Below are 18582 nucleotides of genomic sequence, written 5' to 3' on the forward strand. Positions count from 1 at the left end.
TCCTACCGCCCTGGCACAAAGAACTTAAAACCTGATGCGTTGTCACGTGTTTATGTAAACACTCCTCAAGAAGACTCAATTATACCTATCATCCCCAGTTCCAAGATAATAGCTCCTATTAGGTGGGAGCTGGAAAGTACTGTGAAACAAGCCCAAGCCAGAGAACATGACCCAGGAGGAGGTCCTATTAACTGTCTGTTTGTCCCAAAAGCAGTCCGTTTCCAGGTCCTCCAGTAGGGCCACAGCTCACGCCTCACTTGTCATCCTGGCACTTCCCGTACCCTTGAGTTCCTCCAGAGATGGTTTTGGTGGCCTACTATCAAGTAGGATGTCACAACATGTGTTAATGCCTGTCCCACATGCATCCAAGGTAAAGTCTCCCACCGTTCACCCCAGGGACTATTACACCCTCTTTCTATACCACACAGACCTTGGTCTCATATTTCCATGGATTTCATCACTGGACTACCACCATCACAGGGCAACACCACTATCCTGGTCATAATTGATAGATTCTCTAAGGCTGCCCGGTTTATTCCCCTGCCCAAACTACCCACTGCAAAAGTTACTGCTGATTTGATCATAACCCATGTTTTTCGAATCTTTGGCATTCCACAAGACATAGTCTCTGATCGAGGACCTCAATTTTCCTCTCGCTTCTGGCGAGCGTTTTGTCAGTCTTTGGGGGTATCGGTGAGTCTATACTCTGGGTTCCACCCAGAGTCCAATGGGCAAACGGAGAGGCTTAACCAAGATCTCGAGACTACCTTAAGGTGTATGGCAGCTAACAACCCATCCTCTTGTTCTTCCTTCATCATGTGGGCAGAATATGCTCACAACACCCGTCGCTCCTCTGCTACAGGCATGTCCCCTTTCCAGTGCCAGTTTGGGTATACTCCTCCACTATTCCCTGAGCAAGAGGTGGAGGCTGCTGTCCCCTCTGCCCAACAGTTCGTCAAGCGCTGCTGCCAGACATGGAAAAAGGCCAGACTCAAACTCCTGAGGGTCTCTCAGCAGTACCAGCACCAGGCGAATCACAAACGCAGTATTGCCTCCGCCCTGGCCAAAGGGTCTGGCTCTCCACTAAGAACATTCCCTTGCGAGTGGAGTCTCGTAAACTTTCCCAGAGGTTCATTGGACCCTTCAAGATTTCTAGGAAAGTTAACCCTGTTACTTATCGTTTATACTTGCCTAAGTCTTTAAAGATTAATCCCACTTTTCATGTCTCACTGTTAAAACCTGTCTTGTCTTCTCCTTTTCTTGTGAAAGGTAAACCTCCCCCTCCTCGTATCATTGGTGGCCAGCCAGCCTACACAGTCCGCTGAATACTGAAGGTCCGTCAAGTACGTGGGTCCCGGCAGTATCTTGTGGACTGGGAAGGCTATGGCCCTGAGGAGCACTCCTGGGTCCCTAACAAAGACATCTTAGACCGCAATCTTATTCAAGAATTTCATGCTCGCGAATCCAGTCATCCTGGACGGAACGTCAGGAATCGTTTTTGCTTTGTAATATTTTATTTTGACCACTAGATGTCACCCCTGAGCTCTGATGTCTTAGTAAGTAGTTAGATTGTTTTCACATGTGTCTTGTTTGGTGCTGTGTATTTAAGATGGCTCACTCCCTGTAGCTCTGCTTGGTTATTGCATTTTCCTAAGACTGTTACTGCCGTAAGTTTGCTCTTGTTCTAAGTAGTTTGTCTCTGAGACTGTTTTCCCTTTTGGAAAATTTTGCTTTCTTTTTTATTAGATACTCCTCAGTTTTTTTGTGTAACTTCTTTGTTGTTAGGGTTTTTGGAACCTTTTCTTTTTTATAATAAATTTCTTTGGAAACAACCTAAGAGAGCGTCTGACTACTGGTTTCAACATTCAATTAGTGGTGGAACTTTAGACTTTCACACCAGAGACCTGGGTTCGAGACCCGGTCCTGACACACCCAGAGAGTTTTAGATGTCTCCTTATTTAAAACACCTGATTTAACTTATTAGCATCCTTCCAAAATTGTAAACACGTCTCCCTAACAAGCTGATGAGTTAAATCAGGTGTGTTAAATAAGGAGACATCTAAAACTTTTTGGGATGGGGTGCTCGAGGACCAGTATTCGAAAGCACTGCTTTAAGGGGGGGGGGGTTAATGGTATTTCAAGCATTCTGACTTATTAACACAGTTATAGAGTTGTTTCCTCATGCTAAACGTAGACAAAGTGTCAAAACAGCAGTTGGACGTGTTACAGAGTATTTCTGTGACGAATGCACTTCGCCAGGGTTTTTTTCTGATTACAGTTCTAACTGACGTTTCAGGGGTTTTCGATACGTATCACTTCTTTATATGGGCTTCCCCCGGAAAACCCCGCCCACCCGTCAATCAGCGGGAGACGTTAGAGCTGCTAACAGCTTATCACGCCACTCAGCTTTGTTTATTTTCAAAAGTCAACAATGCCACGAAAGAAGACGTGTGTTTTTGGATGTAAGGAGAAGACATCCAGCCTTATGAAAAACGATGGATATAGTTTATTATCCGGGGTAGCAGCGGAGTTTTGCGTGTGTGTTTGATGCAGTGGATTATCCCAACCGGGTCATGACGAGTTGCACGCGGTAAGTAAGACTTCTGTCTTATGTTGGAAATAGTCGCGTGCATATTATATAAATGACACGAACATCTAGTGAATCATAAGTTAAAACAGTGTTGTATAGTGTTGCATGACTCGTACTCGCTCCTCCCGGGGTATAACTCCTCCTTCTTCATTTTTCGTACGTTATCGGAAAGATTCGGTAAAGCTAATCTTTCTTTTATAAATCTGATTAAACTAAAGACTCTTCAGCGATATAAAGGATGTCATACTACTCTATAGGTACTCCAGATTAACATCAGAAATGCAGAAACAGCGTGTGTTACGTGAGCTTTAAGTAACTAATTTTTAGTTTGTTCACCAAAATGATTCAATCACATTTGTTCACTGATTCATTTAGTGATCATGGCTGTCCGAAACTCAGAAAACGATATAGTAGGCAAAAAAGCAGTAAAGGAACAAATAGTATGTCTGAATCCTCAGTATACATAAAAGTGTATGCGGGAATTAACAGGATTTTGGATTATTTAAAGATTTAGAGGTTTATATACTTAATTATTTAAAGATTTGGAGGTTTATATACTTAAGTTGCATCTGAAACCGCCTACTTACCTACTATTCATCCGGACCACGTGACGTCACTGTGTTTGCCTTCTATCAGAAGTGACCACTAAGGATAACATTAATGCTTGCCTAATATTAAATGAATAGTAAAGGTTCTCAAGTAATTAAATAGTAAACAGTAAGTGATAAAATAAGAAGAAACAAATTAAAAACAGACAAATAAATATAACATTAAGTTGCAGATCGCTTTTGTTTAACAAATACAGCTGTCACTTTAAAAGCCTATAGTAATGCGTGGATTCAACCCCTTTCCCCTAAACTATTCACTTTACATATAACCTTTTTTAAATATATTTTCACCAATGGACATTTTAACTTAATTACCAGTATGAGCGTAAACCGTTAACCGTCAAGTGCAAAGCTGAAAGATCACAGTTCTGCATGTGCACGTTTGTTCTCACTGACAGCAGATTTTCTTTTGTGTCCCAGCAACTTATTATAACTACAAAACAATACATTGAAATACATTATGATATTGCTTCAACAGATCCTTGCATTTGAGACAGCAGGTGTGCCAATCAGGTTTCACAAAGACTTTTCACGTATGTATCCTCATGAAAATAATGCATTATTACTTACCATTGAACTTTAGAAATATAGTAGAGATAATGGTTGTATGTGTATGTCACAGGTCGGGGTGGACCCAGATGTTAATGAGGTCACGCCCCTTCTTCCACCTCGAGGAGGTTCCCAAAGCCACCCCAATGACCAGACACACAAGGTAAGAATAATATTAAAATACACTTTATTTAATTTATTTAAAAGAATAAATTAGGGGAGGGGACAAAAAGGGGAACTTAAAATAACAGCCTCTTCGGGTTCACTTGCTCTTCACCGGCTGCGGCTCTCCACTTGGGACCACGTACAGCAAGTACGGTACGGACACAGTTTCTCCTCGTGTCATTCATCTTCCTCCCTCTCTCTTTCTCTACAGGCGGCGGCTGGAACACAGAGACACAGTTATTTGGGGCTGGCTTGCTCTCACCTCTCCGCTGGATACAACATACAGTAAGTACGGGATGAACACAGTTTCTTCTCGTGTTGTTCACTCTCTCTCTCTCTCTCTCTCTCTCTCTCTACAGGCGGCGGGACAACTGGTTTCCTCGATGTGTCAGATGGAGTAAACGGTTCTAATGTGGCGTCGGGGGGCGAACCCTCTCAACGAGCTCGGCGGTTGCAGAGGGGTGGAAACGTCACACTGTCTCACCGGGCCGAGCGCTGCCCTCTCCTCGCTACTCATTGGGCGGTCGAACACCGGACAGGGGCGCCCCTTTGTAGAGACCTCGGGACAGGCGGGATTCACTGCACCTCTCTCTCTGCAACGGTAAGTATTACACAGGTGACGGTATCACAACAATGACCTCTGGTCGTACTCACACATCCGCTAATCCTCCAGCTCTTCACCTCCACGCTTTAATCCACCCAAATGTCAAGAAGGGAATCGCTACGGGCACCACACCGTTATTATAGGCCTGAAGCGTGCTCACAACATATCGTCGCTGTCCGATGAAACTCACGTATGTTCATTTTGCCGATTTTGAGATTTTTCGACAGATTGAATGTCCAGGTTCATTTCCATATACAGTATGCCTCACATACCTAAATAGCCAATGAAAACTTGTGAAATCATGTCATCTGATTTTCACGTACCCGTTTGGTGTCAAAGCTGTCAATCACGCCGCATATCTTCCGCCTGTGAAGCATCTTGCCGGTCTCGTAAAGTTTCATCGAACCTCAGCACTGGATATAGCCGATTAAACATGACAATGACTTTCCTTCGAGGTAAACGTTTCCCCCGGACGCCAGACTAACATCTAGGAGTTACTTAATTACGGTAGGACTGTGCAAACAAAGTATCTGTCTAGCATTGGTGATATTTACGCTGGGGATGTCCCCACCACTTTTTGAAAGCATTTGGTTAAAATGTTCTGAAAAATCAAGCGATGCTTAAGACTGATTTTGTGGTCTAGTGTCACATATGTTGTGTTGTATGCTTATGGTGTGTTTTCTTGTACATATGTAATGAAATTCATTGTAATCATTTATTAAACGCGCTGCTGTTTTCTACGGTATGGTCAGACCCGGCGCCAGACACAAATTGACGGACGGGCATTTCATTTTTCAGGGGGGGGCACAAATGAGAGCAACGTCACTGCAATGCATAATATCATTAAGTATGAATTAAGTGGACAAAAAAGCGAGGAAGAACTAACATACCTCTCCATTAACGCAATACAACGGAGAAGTCGTAATGATTGGACCTAGCTTACTGAAGCAGTCTAAACGCAAATAAAACACGTCGCAGGGCTCGACATCAACGTTTGTCCGGTTTATATCAGAGACAAGTGGATTTTTTAAAAGGCCAAGTGAAAGAGAATTTTACTTGCTCGACCGAACAAGTAGCCTAGTCTGATTAGAAACGCCAATAACAATCACCAAAACACGATAATGATTCTGCATCCTTTAATCAATGGCGACCGAAAGTGCATAATGTAAAAACGCAAAGTTAAACAAATAAGCACAGCAAACACAAAGTGTGTTAACAAAGTGGGTTAAATGTACTGCGGTAAAAATGTGGATTTTTTAATAACATGATACAGTTAAGCAGCATCACATCACGGTTGAAAATGTGACAGATTTAATGACAGTTCACTAAACAAGTAATTAATATTAAGCCACTTACATTTTAGACGCAATGTTGACTGTTTTTGTTGTTCCAGCAGCGAAAATAGTGAAAGATAACAGCAGAACCATAACCTGTCAGTCTCACTGCAGGCAGCACTCCATCGTGTCTTAACATTAAGTGGTGGCGCGCTTAGCAAACAACCAATCAAATTCGTTTAAAATATATATATTTTTAAATCAGACCAAACACATTTTTATTTTTATTCATGAGTTATATATGTACAAAACAATAACTTTTAATTAATTACAGTGGTCTATTGATAAAAACATGGAGCTGGTGAACAGGTGAAGGGAGACCGCAGGTTTGTCCAGGGCGGGCACTAGTGACTCACAGGGCGGGCCCGGCCCCCTAAAGCCCGCCCATGGTGCCGGGACTGGGTATGGTGCTTTGGCATTGTTCGGTTGAGCTGGTGTTGCAGGGACTGTTATGTGTGATGTGTGCATTCGACATTGTTGAGGGTTTATAAATGTATGCTGAGTATTTTCTTGTTGTTGACTGGCCTACGCTATGCCCATTTTTTAAGGCGCGTTATTCAATATTTTTCCCGTCCTGCAGTAATGTTTTTATAAGATCTTTTGTCCCCACCACTTTTCAACACAAACTGACGCCCCTGTTGTGTAGCATTACCATGTCAGTGTATTGATTCATTGTCCCTTAATGGTTTGCAAGAGACATTTAATACACTTATAATTAATATTAAATAAAGTAAGCGCATTTAACCAAGACGTAGGCTGAGCGTATTCATCTGTCAATACGAAACGCGACTTTGGCCATTCTAATTAATGATCGGAAAAACGCGTATCGATCAAATTTACTGTAAAATATGCACGCATGTCCATTTAAACTCAATTTTGGTCAAATGTGGATAATATCATGACACTGGCAAGAATATGGTTACATGTAAATATGCCGTACCAAGTATGACAACGCTACATTCAACTGCTTTTGATATACGGTGTTTTTTTCACTTTCTGAAAAGTTACCGTTTTGGACATACGTGAGTTTCATCAGGCAGCGACGATATGTTTGACTGATTTCACTAGGACCGGCAGCCTCTTCGTCTTCGCTCTACGAGGTGTGCGAAGGCGGGGGGTTGTCTGACGAGACACACAGCAATACACAGCAATACACAGCACCACGTCAAAGTGAAAGTTTCCACAGCACAAAGACTCACCCACCGCACTCAAGTGTACACATAGGACGCCCGCCTTCCTCCACTTTGCCGGGGTCTGTTTGGTGATGGATAATACGGTCCAGTAGATAGTTTCGTCGCTGTGACTAGCCTCAGCCAATGTTCCTTCGGCTCACCCACCACGCTATCTTAGGGGTAGGGCCGTCCTCCTTCTCTTGGAGGTATCCGCTATAAAGACAGGTTGGTATACAATGCGTATTCAAACTGAATATTGGTACTCACGAATGTTGCAACTCTTGTCCCACTATCCTCCGTTTTGTTCCACACAACGGTCAACTTCAGTCACACAAACGGGGCGTCTCTTCCCCCGACAGGGTTACACCGCAACTTCCTGTGTTTCAATAACTCTCCTGTAGGTATGTACTCACGCTAACTTTGTTTCTTCTCCTTTGTTGTGTCTCAGTTTACAGCGTTTTCGTTCGCTCTTCAACCTTTAAGGTTCACAATTTCCACCCAGCCATGCAAGCTTCAGCCTGAGAGAGAGATAAGCAACCCACAACACACACACCGGACGAGTGCAACACAACACCTCAACACTGCACAAAAAGACACGAACTGAAAAGCACACTCCGGTGCATTGCTCCTTTAAATCTCCCAGCTCCGTCCTTTTCGCCTCTCCTGGCTGCCGCACTCTTTCCTCTTGCTATAAGCGCTCCGTGGATCAACGGCACCCTCCGGCTCCTCCAAGGACGGAGCGTGTGATTAGGCCTGCCCTAGGCAGTAAAGGAGCTCGTGCCCGAAACAACTCTCCTCTCTGTGTGTTGCTACAGCTCTATTTATGTGGCCCGTCCTCATTCCCTCTCCCAATCGGAGCTGCTACATTAATTTGCTGCACCTGTTGCTTGTTTTCTCCTGATTTGGGTTGCTAGGGAGACCAGGGAGTAAAGTGGTGTGTCGTCAAATGCGGCCTGGGCGGAAACCATCTTCGGGCGGAACCAATCTCTGCCGCTTTTGGTTCCGCCCTACAATAGTCACCCTTTGACATGTACATGTATGTGAATCACTGTTAACTGTGGGGTGCTGGGCTGTTATGGTAACGAGATACTGCGTGCTATGAGAGGGATTGATCATTGGCGTTAGTAAATTAAAGCCAAAAATATTCACCAAGTTGTCTACTTTATATATAGCCTAATGACAGATATTATATTTATTTTTATGATACACTTTTAATTTCCGAAAATATTTTATACGGAATATGACAAATAATGCAGGATCCCAAAAAGCGACATTTTGCGCTCTTCCGCGATCACGAACAACTTTAGGGACTGACTGGCAGCCGACATGTAACTTCAGATTGTACAATCAGCATTTTTTCTCTGGTAAGCCCTCAAATTAAACTAATAAATGTGATCATTTAGCACATTAGATATGCTGTATTCGCTGCAAAGACGGACACAAATATGACGGCGGGCATGGCGGAAGTGACGTGTTTGGTACCCATGAATATACTAGAAGAACAAAGTATGTGAACAGAGTAGTATATCAGAATGCTCAGTATTCATAAAAGTAGGCAATAAATCCCTGAATGCCCTACTGCGTCCACTCAGATTCTGAAGCATTGATCGATGGATACATTTCTATCTCTGCTTTCCCATGATGCCACAGAAATGCAAAGCTATCGTCATATCGACAGGAGACTAGCAACTCGATGGATTTTAAATGTAAGTAGCTATTGCAAACAAATAAAGTGGTTCCTTCTGTTAAAATTGCATTTGTTGAACTACTGAACAGTAAACTGTAAATTGCTAAAGGTGTTAAGACAGTATGCTGTAGTATTTGTGATTTTGCTGTAAAACACGTACTATATTTATAGCTAACAGTTGAGTTCCATTAAGCTCACATACATCTCTAAAGTGGATTAACACACACATTGTTGTAACGGGTGCTTTAAAGAAAGTGATGAGAAGATGAATCCATGTGCAAAAGGTATTTATTGTGTAAAATCCCAATAAGGGCCAGCAAACAAATCCAGTAAGGGTAATCCAACAATCGTAATCCAAATAACAGGCTCAGGTTCAGGGCAGGCAGAGTAACAATCAAAATCCAGAAACAGGCACAGGTCAAAAACAGGCAGATACAGATAACAGATAAACAGATTAACAGATACAAAAAACAGGCAGATACTAACAGGATGGGGCGATGTAATAATCATCCGGTAACAGGTGTACAGGAAGTGACTTATATACAAAACAGACAGGAAGTGTGAACTGAAACATGGCATGATGAATATCAAAATAAAAGCCAGAACAGAACAGGATGTCAAAATACAAGTTCAAATAACAAAAATACACAGAACAAAACCTTACAATTGTAAACCATACATGTTAAAGACAAATACTAAATGTTTTTTTTTTCATGTGGTATGAACTATGTTTTCATTTATTTTGATAATTTTATTCATTATTTTTTAAAATCTTTATCCATGTTTCCTGTTTTTGTTCAGTAAATAAAAGGAAATCGCATTAACTCATGCATTAATCATTGCTCGACTAAAAATGAATCACATTACCTGCATTTGTCTAGTTTGTATTTAATCACAGCTGTCATCCTGACATTACATATTAAATTACAGTTTGCTTGTTTTACTCAATTTTGTCCACTAAGAAAATGTGTACTATAATGAAGTATTGGTCAGCATTTATCATTATTCTTGTGCATAACTGTTGGGATAGGCTAGCAATGTAATTCTGGGGTACGGTATCTCAGAGATATTTTTCCGAGTATAAAACCAACAGTCTTCTCCAAATGCGAGATGTTCCAGTAGCTGTCGACCTCTCCTCAGACATTTCAACCATTGCAAACACTGACAGAGACCATACAAAGTAGGGTTGTCAAAGTTAGTGATGCAATCAGGTGTTAGTGAACCTGTCCTTCATTCAAACGCATAAGTTTATATGCCAGTTATTAGGCTGAAGTTCAATCAGGGCCGCAGTAACCAGCAGACGGATGGCATCAAAGTACCGTGAGAGCGATACAAGAAATCACACAAATGATGACATGAGGTTGAACAAGCCTATTACGTCATAGGTCACATGATAACACCAACATGGTGGATGATGTCCATACTTAACACGATCATGCGATAATATACATACTCTTTTACCGCTCGTTAAGTAGGTAGGCTTCTCATTGAAATGAAGTACCTACTCAGTGAGTATGAGCAGATATCCTGATGCAGTGTATATATTAGGCCCTGTTTACATGAGAATGCTCAAGGGTGAAAACGTAAAAATATTTTATCGGATATGCTTTTTTTTACACGGTGACAGTGTTTTTGGGGCTTAAAAATGCAAAAAACCACACTCCATAGTTGAAATCTTAAAAACGCTCTACCGTTGTGTTCCCATCTAAAGGCTAAAAATGCAAAAGTCTGCTCACGGTGGCTCTCGCCGCATATGCGTTTACGGCACAGGCATGCACCAGTTCAGGAAAATAACAACAAACATGTCGGATTATTTCTATACGTCGGACCTTTTCAGCAGTTGTGCGAGATATTCACAGCTGGTATTAATGATCAAAGAAGGCGCATTAATTATCTCTATCAAATTGTTGATGAGACAATTCATCTGAGGCAATCCAGATGGCTTTGGACGAGACCTGGGAGAACAAGGAAGAAGGTTGTACGCAGGCATGTGGACTTGGTGTTGTTGGGTGTCACTGCTTCACATTGCCACCGAGCCGCCTGGAGTGCAAACTACATCGAATATCACACACTTTTGTGCCACCATATGCATGCAGATATTCCCCCCAAAATGCTCATATAAATGCAAAATAAAAAGTGATAATGCAGCGCCACTTTTGCGTTTTCTCTTAAGATTGTTTCCGTGTAAACGTAGCCTTAGTTGGTGACTTCAACATTGCGGATTTGAGAACGTCTCCTAGTCTGAGGACATCAACAGTTTACACTTACGTGAAATACAAACTGATATTAGACAAAAATATTTTCTCATGTTGTGACTCTCATATCACGTCTGTGTTGTGAGAAACACATCTAAACATACAGGACAGTTAACAGCGAATCACATGCCAATCATCAATGGATTTTCTTCATTCTTTTTTTCTGGAGGTTGTGTGCATTTAACTGTGTCTGACGACAAACAGGTCGCTCGCATATGATGGCAGATCTTTATCAATAGTACACGTGTAAAGAAAATAGTAAATAGATATAGTAGGTTTATATCCACATCATCCAAAACTGTTCTGTGTGTTTCTTGATACGAGTGAAAAACGACATCAAGACGATTCAGTTTATGCAGGGAACTTAATAGAGGCGGACACTACTTGAGTACTTTGAGGACATTTTCCAAGCATCTGTGCTTTATCAGAGTGTTTGTCTTGGGAAAAAAATGTACTTTACCAAAAAATTTTCACTACATTCTAAAGCATAGAATCAAACTGTGTATTCATTGTATATTGCATATTAAAATTGATTTAATACATACAATAATTACATAAAAATGTTGTACTTTTACTTTCTATTTATTTATTTAAAAAATACTAGATGTTTAATGTACTTAAATATTAAATATAAACCAAAAACTTGAAATTATGAAATGTAGTAAAAATTATGGTAATATGCTTTGGAATGTATGTTTTCCAGAGAAAAACACAATCTTAATGCACTCGTGCTCTGAATAAAGATAATTCATATAAGACAGAAACTTTTGAAACGGTCCTGTGCTACATGCTATTTTTAGCATTAGACCACAAAAACAATAAAATAATATATTGCAAATGACCTGTAACTGTCTTACCTTTGCAGTAAAAAGAAAGCCAGCTCGGGGTCTGTTTTCATACCCAGTGCTGACCGGAGCTCCCTCCAAGAATCAAATGCAAATCTGATGTTTACTCTTGTCTTTGCCCCAACGCCAGTCACGCTCTAATTTGGCTGCACTAGATAAGGATTATTTTAACCCTCTGTGGTCGACTCTTTATTTTTCAATCACTCCGCAAAGAGACTTAGATTACTCTGCTGATTTTGGACATACTAATATGGGCCCGGTTCCCCAAAACGTTCTTATCGCTAAGTAGTTCTTAACCTATTCCTTAACCTCTCTTAACTCTATGGCACGATTCCCAAAACGTTCGTATGCTAAGTATATCTTCTGTAAGTCACACTTTCGTAAGGTTGGTCTGGACCATTCGTAAGCTCTTTCTTAGCGTTGTTTGAGCGCAAAACGCTATCGCCGCAGTCTTTAGAAATCAGCGCCGCGCAGTACAAGTCAAACTATGGTATGCTGACAATGATTTTATGTTATGGACATTTTAAGACTTATAATAAAATATGTTTGCAATGGATACAGAGCTATTTATGCAGTTGACTTTATTTGGTATCAGAATGAATCAAAGACGGCGCCGGTGTTAAAGTTTGTTCCCCATCGATGTCTGTTCCCTCTATGTTTATAGCGTTTACATTTATAATTTATTTAGAAAGATTAAAGATATGAATTTGTTATACTAAAAGCAATAATATCATGTATTATATTATACAATTTATTAAATATTTCTTATTTGACAGTTTTATATCTACTGTTTGTTTAGAAACTGTTATGTTTCCATACATAATAAATATATATTATACATATAATATGATTCACACTGTAATACTGTAAAAATAATTTACAATCAAGAACAATCAAGATACATTAAATAAATGCACACACACACATCTCAGTAGCCATTAAAACGTTCAATGTATATAAAGAATAAACGTATAATGTGATAAAAACGCTATAAAAACACTAAAGAGAAACATAGGGGGAACAGACTTCCACACAACACTGGTAACCCTGTAACCGTTTAGTCCATGCCAATTTTTTTATTCTGTAACACTTAAAACCTTTTGACAATTTGCCTGACGTGGCTAAATAAAAAAAAATTGCCTCCCAAGACAACTCATTATGGAACTGCTAGATCTTCTCAGACCATATTCTCTATCTAACTCTCTCTGTTTATTGTAGATAGGTTGTTTTTTTATTGAAAACATTAATTCAATTCAATTCAATTCAATTTTATTTATATAGCGCTTTTCACAATACTCAATTGTTTCAAAGCAGCTTTACATTAATAGAAGCAGTAAAAGCACAGAAAAATGACAGATAGCACAACATAATACACAATAGCATAAGCTGTCAAATTTGCTGAGGCTATGACTCGACATTATGAATGAGCGTATTACTAATGTAACGTCTAGGAGAAGAAGCTAAATTAAGCCCAAGCAGGCTACCTACCCGGGGTAAAAAACCCCCTAGGAGAAAAAAAACAAAAACCCCGGGTTGTTTAGCCGAGGAAATAAAAAATAAAAAGTCCTAGGAGGGAAAAACCCTTGGGAGATATATATGTATATAAACACATATAAACGGATAAGGAGATTAAGCGGGGATTAAGCGGAGTTTAAGCGGGTTCTGCCGGTGGTCGTTGGTCAGGCATCAGCTGGGCATCACAGTGATGGACGACCAGTAGATCAGAGGTGAGTCGACTTTCACATCTACCGGAACTGGGTCTGTTTGTCCCATTGTCCTCAGGGTCGAGGACAGGACAGGGAGAGAAAAACAAAATCATATTAGCGTAGGGGCCGTTCACATGTAATGCAAGTGTCACACAGTGATGTGGTTTAATCAGCTTAGTTTCAGACAGACTAACTATTGCGGCATAATTATATTATCCACAGTTGAGGATTTTGCAAATTGGGGGCCCACTGCGACGGTATATATGGTAACTAAGGGTCACCTTCTGATTTTTAAGAGAAAGAGAAAATGAAACCTGTCGACCCGTTTGACTAAGGCCTGTAACCCCACTGTCGTCGTTAATGCAGGTTCAGTGGCAAACGGGTCTATATTGCATGCTATTTACAAGATCACGAGAAAACGCCAACATTGCAACCTGACCATACGTGCCAACCCGTTTGACTAAGGCTGGAGGCCCCACTGTCGTCGTTAATGCAGGTTCAGTGGCAAACGGGTCTGTATGGCATACTATTCACAATAAAAAAAAAAGCGCCAAAATCGCAACCCGACCATACGTGCCAACCCGTTTGACTAAGGCTGGAAGCCCCACTGTCGTCGTTAATGCAGGTTCAGTGGCAAACGGGTCTGTATGGCATAGTATTCGCAATATAAAGAAAGCGCTAAAAGCCCAACCCAACCGTACGTGCCAACCCGTTTGACTAAGGCCGGATGCCCCACTGTCGTCGTTAATGCAGGTTCAGTGGCAAACGGGTTTGTATGGCATACTATTCACAAGAACACGAAAGTTCCAAAATCGCAATCCGACTATACGTTAAGATAAGGTTTTTATTTATTTATTTGGTTGGTCTGTTTTATGACCGCGAGTGCTTTGTTCGGTACAAATAACTATTTCGAGTTAAGTACTTTTACTAGACAAATTATGCGAATGCTTTGTTGAAGAGAAAAGTTTTAAGTCTAGATTTAAAATTATCGACTGTGTCTGATTCTCGGACATCGGTTGGTAAATCATTCCAGAGCTTAGGGGCTAAGTAGGAAAATGACCTTCCACTTTTAGACACTTTTGATAGTCTAGGGATAATCAAGAGACCAGAATTTTGTGACCGTAGTGTGCGTGATGGATTGTATTCTGATAGTAATTCTCTAAGATATGAGGGTGCTAGGCCATTTAAAGCTTTGTAGGTGAGTAGTGATATTTTAAATTGTATGCGATATTTAACTGGTAGCCAGTGTAAAGATGCCAGAATTGGGCTTATGTGGTCGTACTTTTTAGATCGAGTAAGTACCCTTGCGGAAGCGTTTTGAACTAGCTGAAGCTTGTTTACTTGATTTGCATGGCATCCCCCGAGTAGCGAGTTACAATAGTCTATTCTAGAGGTCATAAAAGCATGGATAAGCTTCTCTGCGTCAGATGTAGACAGTATATGGCGTATTTTCGAGATATTTCTAAGGTGGAAGAAAGCTGTACGGCAGACGTTGGCGATATGACTATCGAAGGATAAGTTGCTGTCGAACATCACACCTAAGTTCCTAACCGTGGAAGATGGCACCACAGTGCAGCCTTCTATGTTCAACTTGTAATCTGACATATTATGTTTGTAGCGATTCGGTTCAATAATAAGTATCTCTGTCTTATTGGAGTTCAGCTTAAGAAAGTTATGTGCCATCCAGTCACTAACATCGCTAAGGCAGTCTGTTAGCTTAGAAAACGTGTGTGTTTCGCTGGGATGTGAGGAGATGTAAAGCTGGGTATCATCCGCATAGCAGTGAAAACTTATGTTATGTTTCCTGATAATGTCTCCTAGAGGTAACATGTATAACGAGAACAGGATAGGACCTAAAACCGATCCCTGCGGTACACCGTATTTAACCAGGGAGTGATATGACTCTTCCTCGTTTACATAAACAAAGTGATAGCGATTGGTTAGATACGACCTAAACCATGCTAGCGCCTGACCACTGATACCAACATAGTTTTCTAGTCTATTGAGTAAGATTGTATGATCTATTGTGTCAAAGGCTGCACTAAGGTCTAATAATGTAAGAATTGAGATTTCACCACGATCGGATGTTAATAGGAGGTCATTTGTAACTCTAAGCAACGCTGTCTCTGTGCTATGGTGGGGCCTGAATCCTGATTGGAACTTTTCATATGTACTATTATTTGTCAAAAATGTGCGTAACTGGCTTGCCACTACCTTTTCTAATATTTTTGAAAGAAAAGGGAGATTTGAGATTGGTCTAAAGTTATTAAGCTCTCCCTGATCAAGCTGTGGTTTTTTAATCAGCGGTTTAATAACTGCTAGTTTAAAAGATGTTGGAACGTATCCTATTTCTAGCGATGAGTTAAAGATATTTAGAACCGGGGTTGACACTACAGGAAATACCTCTTTAAGTAGTTTTGTGGGAACGGGGTCTAATATACAGGACGATGATTTGGATGACGTTACTAGTTTAGAGAGCTCTTCTATTGTAGTAGGTTTAAATGAATCAAGATGTTCGTGTGGTAGTCTAGTGTTAAGTGAACTAACGAGTAGAGTGGTGGCTGCCTGTGTAGCTACGATGTTTTCCCTTATAGCCGTAATTTTGTTAGAAAAGAAGTTCATGAAGTCGTTACTATTGTGTTGGAGTTTACTATTGGTTTCTGTTTGTTCTTTGTTTCTAGTCAGTTTTGCAACGGTGCTAAAGAGGAAACGAGGGTTATTATGATTCTCATTTATAAGCTTGCTAAGATAGGTAGATCTGGCGGTTTTAATAGCCTGTCTGTAGTGTTTAACACTATCTTTCCATGCTGCACGCCATACTTCTAATTTTGTGCTTCTATAATTTCTTTCCATTTTCCTAGTTGCCTTTTTAAGAGCTGCGGTGTGATGATCATACCATGGAGCTGGCGGTTTTTCTTTGATTCTCTTTTTTCGAATGGGAGCAACGGCATCCAATGTGTTAGAACAGACATTGTTTAGGTTTTCTATTACAATATCTAGATCATCACAGTTATCTGCATGTTTAATTTGGGACAGGTCTGGAAGAGTGCTAATAAAGCTATCTTTAGTGGTGGAAATTATTGTTCTGGCTAATCTGTAGCATGTTGTGGATTGAGTGATCCTATCTAGAAGTACAGTGTATGACACAAGGTAATGGTCAGAAACTGCATCACTCTGAGGTGATATTTTGATGTCATTAATATTAAGCCCGAGTGACAGAATTAAGTCTAATGTGTGCTTACGAGTATGCGTTGGCCCTGTCACGTTTTGTCTAATATTGAGAGAATTTAGAACATCCATAAACGCACGTCCTAATGCATCTTTATGGTTATCCACATGAATATTAAAATCACCAACGATAAGAGCTTTATCTACAGTGACTACAAGCTCAGACAGAAAATCTGCTATTTCTTTAAGGAAATCTGCATGGTGGCCCGGAGGTCTATAGATTGTAGCTAAGGCAAAAGAGAGCTGTTTGTGGTTACGATCAGTTATTTCCATATTTAACAACATTAGTTCAAATGATTTAGATTTTAGTTCAGATTTTTGGTTTACTTTAAAAATTTTGTTGTATATTGTAGCTACACCACCCCCTCTCCCCTTTAACCTAGGTTTGTGTTTATAATAATAGTCTTGTGGGGTGGATTCGTTTAAACTAATGTAGTCGTCTGCTTTAAGCCAGGTTTCTGTTAAACAGAGTGCATCTAAGTTTTGGTCATTAATTATTTCATTAACAATAGGTTCTTTATTGGTAAGCGATCTAATGTTAAGAAGGCAGAATTTTAACATTCGAGGTTCATCTTGTAATGTATTGTTTTCTAATTTTATGTTGGTCAAATTTGTACGTGATGTGGCAAGCGGTGCTCTGTATTTGCTTGTTCGGGGGACAGATACAGTTGAAATGTGTTGATATTCTGGTAAGATCGACTCGAAGTACTGGGATATATGTGATCTAGACATATCATGCCAGCTAACAGACGGACAGTTAAGCTGATCCGTCTGTTTCCTGACCTGGGCCCTGGATAGTCATACTATATCAGAATTAAGAATATTAATCAGATTTCTGGTGAGTATAGCACTTCCTTCTGATGTCGGATGAAGGCCATCTCGGGTTAGGAGAAATGGTCTACCCCAGAAATGCTTCCAATTGTCTATAAACCCTACATTATGCTGAGGGCACCACTTTGACATCCAGCCATTGAGAGACACTAATCTACTATGTGTTTCATCTCCCCGGTAGGCGGGGAGGGGACCAGAGCATATTACATTGTCTGACATTGTTTTTGCAATTTCACACATCTCCTTAATATTATCTTTGGTGATTTCCGACTGTCGGAGTCTGGTGTCATTTGTTCCGGCGTGAATAACAATCTTAGAAAACTTCCGTTTAGCATTAGCCAGCACTTTAAGTTTGGATCTAATGTCAGACGTTCTGGCTCCCGGTATACAGTCGACTAGGGTGTTTGGTGCCTCAATGTTAGTGTTCCTGAGTATAGAATCTCCAATGACCAGGGCACTTTTAACAGGTGTTTCAGCTAGTGTATTCCTTAGGGGATCGAATCTGTTAGAAAGTACCGTAACGTTATGGGTCTTAGATGGACGCCGTATATGACTATGCCGCCTGACAGTCACCCAGTTAGACCGCCGACTTGACTCTGATGTCGGAACCGAGCCATGTGTATTATGATAAACACTATGCGCGCTCGATACAGTATTTATAATGTTTACATTAGCATCTGATGTCGGAACACTATGTGCGCTCGATACATTGTTTGTAATGTTTACATTAGCATCTGATGTCGGAACCGAGCCATTAGTCTTTTCGCTCGATACAGTATTTACAACAGTAACATTAGCCGTTTTGCTATTCTCAACTAGCGTTCGGATGCGCGATTCTAGTTCAGCAACCTTCTCAGTTAATCTTAATACTTCAATACACTTAGTGCATGTAAACCCATCTATGCTAACGGCAGAAGCTAAACTATACATGTAGCAAGTAGTACATGTTACAATAACAAGCGGAGTCTTACCGCTTTCATGCTGGGCGATGGCGTCTTTGTTTACCCG

Source organism: Misgurnus anguillicaudatus, chromosome 9 (assembly GCF_027580225.2).
Source record: "Misgurnus anguillicaudatus chromosome 9, ASM2758022v2, whole genome shotgun sequence".
In the NCBI taxonomy this organism is placed as follows: Eukaryota; Metazoa; Chordata; class Actinopteri; order Cypriniformes; family Cobitidae; genus Misgurnus; species Misgurnus anguillicaudatus.